Genomic DNA, 8,051 nt, shown 5'->3' with positions numbered 1-8,051 from the left:
AAAATTTTATTTGGTGGCTCTCTACATTTGAACCGCAAGTCTATTGAATTGGCAAAAAAGAGTGTGAGTATAGCTCTGGTGCCTCCAAGACCCCCAATAGACTCTGAAGATTCAAACAGTGTACAAGTTGCTCAGAATTAGGCAAAAAATCATCTGCTATCCAGTATTGTAGAAAGAAAAGTTGGCCAGCTAAGTACAGTAGTATAAAAAGAAGTCCCAGAGTGCTGCATCTTCCTCATCCCTAGGCTTCTGAAGAGTGACCAATTTCAGTTTGTGTCTGTTTGAGTCCCATATGAAGGGTACTAAATAGGAGTTGATCATGACAAAGACCTTTTGTGGGACTATGCAGGCTGAATGTTCCAGAACATATGGGAATTTAGGGAGGACTATCATTTTAAATACATAGATTCTCCCAGCTACTGAGGAGAAGGGAGGGAGGGTACCCCATATTCTAATTTTCTCCCGCAGGTATGACAGCACAGGGGATACAGTATTGACCTCAGTTCTCTGTGTGCCATTCACTTACACATTGCTATTGAGGCATTGTTTCTTTTGGGGGCTATTTTGATAAACCGTGACACACCATATCACACATGGGCTTCTTTCAAGCATTTTCGCCCTGAAATCGGGTTGCTTTGACAACTCTTTCAAACATTATCATATGTGGGCTTATTGTTTTAGTGATCTTGGTACCAGAATTCTTCTTATATTTGTATTTATCCTGTACTATTTTTTGGACTTTATGTGGATTTTTGGTGCTGACCATATATGCCCTCTTTGAACTATTAGGTCACTGTTATTATTAATACATTTATTTTGTATTTCATCTATACAGTGTTTATATACACTAGCGTATACATCTCTATTGTGGGTTCTTCTATTAATGTGTCATTTTATGACTTTTTTAAATGTTTTTAATTGTTTTTGGCTTGCCTGTGTTTAATAAAATGTGATTTTTTTTGCTGATCCCTGCATTACATGGCATGTTTCTTTTTCTTCATGTTTGAGTCTTCTATGTTGACATGCCACAGGAGGATCCCTTATTTAGATGGTGCCCTCCATTGTCTGTTTGTCTGATGTCTTTTTTGCGTGTCTTTTCAGACTGAACCATAATGCCCTGTGTGGCACCCCAGGGGTCTGGTTCCCACAGTAATAGCAATATTATGTCTGAGAGCAGGTGGGAGGTCTCTTGGTCAGGAATCCTATGCATGCCACACCTCCTGCCCAGTCCTGGGAGGGGAAGAACTTCCCCTATATAAAACTGGGGCTGAGGCAGGGTTAGTTAGTTAAGAACAGGAGAAGCAGCTATAGGAAAGAGAGATCAGGAGCTCTGGGGAAGTCGTGCTAAAAGGAATCAGGGGCTGGCAGCTGAAGAGCTCGCCCTGATTGAAGAGTTACCACCGGACCCGGAGTCCGAGGCTGTGGGGACTAATCCTTACCCAGCAGCAGAAACCGACCGGCAGGGGATTTCAGGTCCTCTGGCCAAGAAACCCGAAGGCACGGTCACACGCGTGGGACCAGCACCGCCATCGTGGAGCGGAAGCCACTAGAAGGCCCCGAGTCACCGGCCATACGGGTGAGCACCACACGGTACACTCAGGGACGTGGGCTACTTTTACCTGCCTCTAGCAAGGTAGCCAGAAGAGTACAATTAGTTGGGGAGGCCTACAACTCCGCCTGGCCAGGGGAAATCCCATCTGCTCAAAGACTGACCAGGCCCCGATCGCTAGCCAGTACTCCGGGAGGGTCTATCTTTATCACCAGTAAAGACCCTGAACTACACCGCATCGTCTCTGAGTGGTTCCTGCTACCCCCATCATCCACGTCGGCTGCCCTGAGGCCATACCCCTCCCGTTGGGGGTTATCCCATCCATGCTGCACAATCCTTCCACCGGCCTCAGCGGTCTGCCCTGCAGCGGCAGCTCCATAGCTGCATTCAACGGGTGGTGTAGTCGTCCAACATCTACTGCTAAAACACCGCCACTTAGTCTGACACCCTGGGCACGGACCGGGTCACCGCCACAAGGACTACTACCCCTATCCAGATCCGGCTCCGGGTATCCCTTGAACATGGCCCAGGGGGCGCGTCAACTTTTGGCGTAGTCGGCAGGATCACGTGCCCGCAACCACCGGGTACTGCGTGCCTGAAAAAGACTGTTCAAACTTACCAGTGGTGAAGATTCCCGCCATCCGGCGCCATCTTCAGCCTCCTTCCTGCCATCGGTGAAGATTCCCGCCATCCGGCGCCATCTTTTGCCTTCTTCCCGCCATCCATGGAGTTTTCCCGCCGTTGGACGCCATCTTGAAGACGCCGCGCGGGAAGAAGAGGGGCGTGGACTCCGAAAGCGCGCGAGAACTGAAGCCCCGCCTCACGTCCGGACGTTGCGTAAGGTCCTGGAAGGAGCCCAGCAGACGCCGACGTCACAGGAGCGCGACGGAAGGTCCTCGACCCTGACGATCCACTGCGGAGCCGCGGCCTACGGAAGAGGATCATCGCAAGGTAGGCCACGGCCCACTAGGGGGGAGGAGGATGTCGGATACGGAGGAGAGCTTCACTGCCTCAACCCCCGCCAGCGCCACCGCTGCTACAGTCATGCCTTTCACCATGCCCTATATCCCGGGAGCAGCCTGGCTACCCCAGTACTCAGGGGAGTCACATACCCTGAATGACTTTAAAGAAAAGCTGGATAGCCTCTTCCAGGTGTACCCCCTCACAGAAGAGCAAAAAGTGGGCATCCTGGTGGCCCAACTAACCGGGGCAGCCCAAAGGGAGGTAAAATCCTGGCCACCTGGGAGGAGGACTGTCGCAGGGATACTAACCCGGCTGAGGGACACCTTTGATACCCGCACCTCAGCCGAGATTAAGCTTAAATTCTATGGGTGCAAGCAGCGAGCACATGAGAGTATAAGGGACTATGCACTAAACCTACAAGAGGCCCTGAGAGCCATTAAGCAGACTGACCCTGACAGCGTGGGAAACGAGGACAGGCTGTTGACCGAGCAATTTATAGAGGGACTATATTGCAATGTCCACCGAACCCAGTTGCGGGCCATAGCCTTACAGGATCCTCATCTGGACTTTGCACAGTTCAAGGACAGAGCCATCCGGGTGCTCCGAGAACCGGCACCGGGTGGCGTTGTGACCCACAGGTGCCCTGCTATCACTTACCACCAGGAGGCGGCGCCCTTGTTGGCAGGGCCTGTGGGGGCTGATGCGCAGGCTTTGAACAATGACCCGGCTCCGGACCTGCACCATCAGGTCCAAGAGCTAGCTAAAAGCGTTGCTGCGCTAACCCGAACTGTGCAGTCTTTACAGGTTTCCACTCCAGGGAAGATCCAGCTGGCATCCGGACCGGAGGACATCCCGTGGCGTCGAAAAAGGAGGACCCCACCGGCCAGAGGAAGACCCAGCGACCGATACAACGAGGACGGACAACCCATCTGCCGCCGCTGCAATCAACCCGGACATATGGCAAGGTACTGTTCTTTAAACTGGCACAACCTGGGGTAGAGGGCCAACCCCCAGGAAAAAGATCACCAGGCCCATCGAACTGGCACGACAAATATGTGGGAGGACGTCCAGTCTTGCCTGTGGTACTGGATGGCATTCCTATGAGTGCCCTACTGGACACCGGGTCACAGGTCACCACCATCCCGTACGTGCTCTTTAAGCAGTACTGGAATGACTCGGATATAACCCGCTACCCTGACGACGACCTGAGTATCATTGCCAGCAATGGTCAACCCGTGCCGCAGATCGGATTTAAAGAGATGACCATTAAAATCGGTAGAGTCGAACTGGCAGGACAGGGACTGATCATTGTGGACATTGACAAGCGCGAGAGTCACCCAAAGATAACTCTAGGAACTAATGTGATTGAAAATTGTCTTGCAGAGGTGATTTTCATTTTACAGCAGGTTGCCAAGAACGCCAGCTCCAGCCAGCAGCGAGTGCTCCAGAAAGAGATCCGGGCACTGATGCGACGGCAACAAGTGGAACTCTCCGGCGGTGAGATTGGTAGCGTAAGAATGTGTGACCCTTTCCCTATTGCCATACCCCCGAAAAGTGAAATGATGATTTGGTGCCGGGCAGCTATTGGTCTGAGAGGTAGAGATTACCAGGCCATGGTAGAGCCAGTCTACTCAGACAGTAGGCCCACCATTTTGACAGCCCGGGGGGTAGTTGATGTACGCCATGGGAGGGTACCTGTTCGCATAATAAATATTGGGAAAAGGGAAGTATACCTGCCCCGGTATGCTACGCTAGCCAAATTATATACTATCAACCAAAATTCTATACAGTCTGTGGAACCCTTGCCTCCATCTCATCCGGAGGAAGGTAACGGCTCTGAGAAAATAATGGAGGATTGGTGTCAGCAACTACATTTGGGTACTGACTCCACTCCCTCCCACCAGAAACAGGGAGTCTACCGGGTGGTTCAAGAGTACGAGAGAGTGTTTAGTAAACACCCGTTAGACTTCGGGCGAGTCAAGGGGGTAGAACACCACATCCCCACGGGAGACCATCCTCCCATAAAAGAGAGGTATCGGCCCGTACCCCCTGCACACTACCAACATGCCAAGGGGATGCTTAGAGACATGAAGGAGGCTGGGGTAATCAGGGATAGCTGTAGCCCCTGGGCAGCTCCACTAGTCTTGGTCAAGAAGAAAGACAACACCATGAGAATGTGTGTAGATTACCGGAAAATAAACCGTATCACACACAAAGATGCGTACCCCTTACCAAGAATAGAGGAGTCTTTGGCTGCTTTAAAATCTGCTAACTTCTTCTCCACCTTGGATCTCACTAGCGGGTACTGGCAGGTTCCTGTAGCAGAGGCGGATCGGGAGAAGACCGCATTCACCACCCCGATGCGACTTAGCGAGTTTACCTGCATGCCGTTTGGACTCTGCAACGCACCAGGAACCTTCCAGCGATTGATGGAGTGCTGTCTGGGACACCGGAACTTTGAGACGGTCCTGTTATACCTGGACGATGTCATCGTCTACTCCAAGACCTACGAGGACCATCTGAAGCACCTGGCGGAAGTGTTTGAAGCTCTGGCAAGTTACGGCCTAAAGGTGAAACCCTCCAAGTGTCACCTCCTGAAACCAAAGGTGCAGTACCTGGGACACGTGGTGAGTGCTGACGGAGTGGCTCCCGACCCTGATAAGATCACCGCAATTAAGGAATGGCCAAGCCCCTCCAGCGTAAAGGAAGTGAGGCAGTTCCTCGGGTTGGTAGGCTACTACCGAAGGTTCATACCCGGTTTCACCAAAAAGGCAGCTCCTATGCAGGACCTCCTGATAGGCCAGTCCAGGAAGGCCAAGAACCAGAAGCCGTCCTTCAGATGGGAGAAGCTGGAAGAAGAGTCCTTCCGCCAGCTGAAGATGGCCCTCACGGGGGATGAAATCCTGGCGTTCCCTGATTATAGCCAACCCTTTATCCTCTACACTGACGCCAGTAACATCGGGCTAGGAGCCGTACTGTCCCAGATCCAGCAGGGGAAGGAACGGGTAATTGCTTACGCCAGCCGAAAACTGCGACCCACCGAAAGAAACCCTGAGAATTACAGCTCATTTAAGCTAGAGTTCCTGGCAGTGGTGTGGGCAGTCACCGAACGCTTTAAGCACTACCTCGCTGCTTCCCGGTTCACCGTGTACACGGATAACAACCCGTTGACACACCTGGACACTGCAAGACTCGGTGCCCTAGAGCAGAGATGGATGGCCCGCTTGTCCAACTATGAGTTTACAATCAAATACCGGGCAGGACGCTCCAATACCAACGCAGACGCCCTGTCCAGGATGCCGAACCTACCGGACGTAGGGGAAGATTCAGAGGAACTGGAAGAAGTTGAACTCCCCGCGTTCCACCGTCATGGGACTATCCAGTATTCCCACCGTGTAAGGAGTAAGCAATCCGCTACGTTCAACCCATTACCTCATTACAACTGGGCGGAGACGCAAGACAGTGACCCTGCCGTCCGACTGGTAAAGGAGATGCTGACTCAGCCAGATGCACGCCTTGACCCGGACGCTCCGGAGGAAGCCAAGCAACTGTGGGCTGAGAAGAGTCGACTGTTCCTTTACAAGGGAAAGTTGTGCCGCAGAATGGTTAACTCCCGGACGCATGAACTAATCTGGCAAGTAGTGGTGCCAAGAAGGGACGCAGCTATGGTGATGGAGGCATACCACGACGGAGCTGGGCATTTCGGATGGAAGAAGCTGGAGTTCCTGCTGCGCGGGCGGTTCCATTGGGTAGGCATGAGAGGAACCATCGAGAGGTGGTGCAGAGACTGCGGCCCATGCAACTTAAGAAGGAGGGACCGTGCCAGCCAGAAGACTCCCCTGCGGTCCATCATCACCCGACAGCCGTTGGAACTGGTAGCCTTGGATCATGTAAAACTGACCCCAAGCAGAAGTGGCTACGTCTACGCGTTAACCATCGTGGATCACTACTCCCGGTTCTTGGTTGTCGTCCCCGTCAAAGACTTAACGGCTCACACAGCAGCTAGAGCCTTCCAGCAGCACTTCTGCCGTCCACATGGATACCCGGAGCAGGTGCTGACGGACCAGGGGCCTGCCTTTGAAGCGGAGGTCTTCAAGGAGTTCTGCACCCTGTATGGCTGCTGGAAGATTAGAACAACACCCTATCACCCGCAAACTAATGGACTTTGTGAGAAAATGAACCAGGTGGTGATAGATCTTCTGAAAACATTGCCCCTGGAAGAACGTAGTCTGTGGCCTGAAAAGCTGCCCGACCTGGTGGACCTATACAACCACATCCCTGTAGGCTCCACCAACTGTACCCCGGCTTACCTAATGAGGGCAAGACCTGGTAAGCTTCCTGTTGATCTGGAGATGGGAGTCCTGACACCCGAGGACACTTCACCAGAAGCAGACTGGGACACAGAGAGGCAGCAGCAGTACCGGAAAGTACAGGAGAGCGTGGAGCGAAGTCTCTGTCAAGCTAGGGAAAGACAAGAGAAAACTTACAACCAGTATGCTCCCGCTGTTCCCCTGGTGCCCGGAGAGCAGGTCTTGAAGAGGAAAAGACGGCTCCACAAGTTGGACGACCAGTGGGAGAAGGACCCGTACACCGTACTGCCCTCAAGCCACGACAACCCAAAGGTCTGTACAATCAGTAAAAACCTCAGCACACCAATTGATATAAAAGGTACTTTTATTAGCAGTCCACAGTAAAGACGTTTCGGTCAACACGACCTTCATCAGTGTACTGCATATAAACAGAAATATACAGAAATAGAGACATTATAGTGATTGTAAAATTACAATATATATTATGAGACATATATAAAGAGACAAGAGGTCTATGTGTCTATGTAACCTTTATCCAGCAAATAAAATAAGAAGAACGGAGCAACCTACCAAATTACTGGGATGGGAGCAGGAAAGAGGAAGGAGATGGGACCCAATACTGGGGATCCTATGGAGAGAGTGCATACCATGAAGATATGTGGAACTGGAATAGGGTGAGGGCTATAAGAGAGGAAAACATACCGTGTAGGTGAAGAGCCTGAAGTAAAGTGCTGCCTGGATCGCGGTATCCACCGCTGGATATTAGCAGGGTGTGTGTATAGAGGGACTGGCTATAAGTATGGGTGTAGGGGAGGAGGATTTGGCAGTCAGCCAATGAGAGCAGTGAAAGTGCCGGTGAATAGCGCTAGATGCGGTGACGTCACAGGAAGTGACGCGAGGCGGGGAGGTGCCGGCTTCTGATTGGTCCGGTGCCGCGCATGCGCACATGCGTGCGTGTCAGCCGGCGTGCAGGTGCGTTCCAGGGACCAGGAAGTGGTTTCTGTATTTGGAGTATGTGATATACTGCCGGAAAAAAGAAGCAGGAAGCGTTTCACCATCGGGAGGGAGGGTTGGAGAGGTATGGAAGGACGAGGGTGGGTATGGATCCATAATCTGTAACATGAAATAAATTGTCAGTTGAAGTTACATGGCACAACACAGTCAAAAGCACATCACAATATTGTTATGATATCCTGTAATAGGTAGGTATGCATCAATCATGGATCTCA

At 51.7% G+C, this 8,051-nt stretch overlaps 1 long non-coding RNA gene across 1 annotated transcript; it reads right to left on the bottom strand.

Annotated features, from left to right (window-relative positions):
- Nucleotides 1-7,168: 7,168 nt before the first annotated feature.
- LOC141264413 (uncharacterized) lies at nucleotides 7,169-8,051 on the bottom strand. The gene is made up of 2 exons (XR_012319925.1): nucleotides 7,525-8,051; nucleotides 7,169-7,450 (listed from the first exon to the last, which is right to left on the bottom strand). It is a non-coding gene; the product is annotated as an uncharacterized lncRNA (long non-coding RNA).

This window comes from Phyllobates terribilis, unplaced genomic scaffold (assembly GCF_046119375.1).
Source record: "Phyllobates terribilis strain yellow unplaced genomic scaffold, ASM4611937v1 Scaffold_4__5_contigs__length_816908805, whole genome shotgun sequence".
Taxonomy (NCBI): Eukaryota; Metazoa; Chordata; class Amphibia; order Anura; family Dendrobatidae; genus Phyllobates; species Phyllobates terribilis.
The sequence above is the reverse complement of the archived record's forward strand: the minus strand, read 5'-3'. Positions and strand labels throughout refer to the sequence as shown.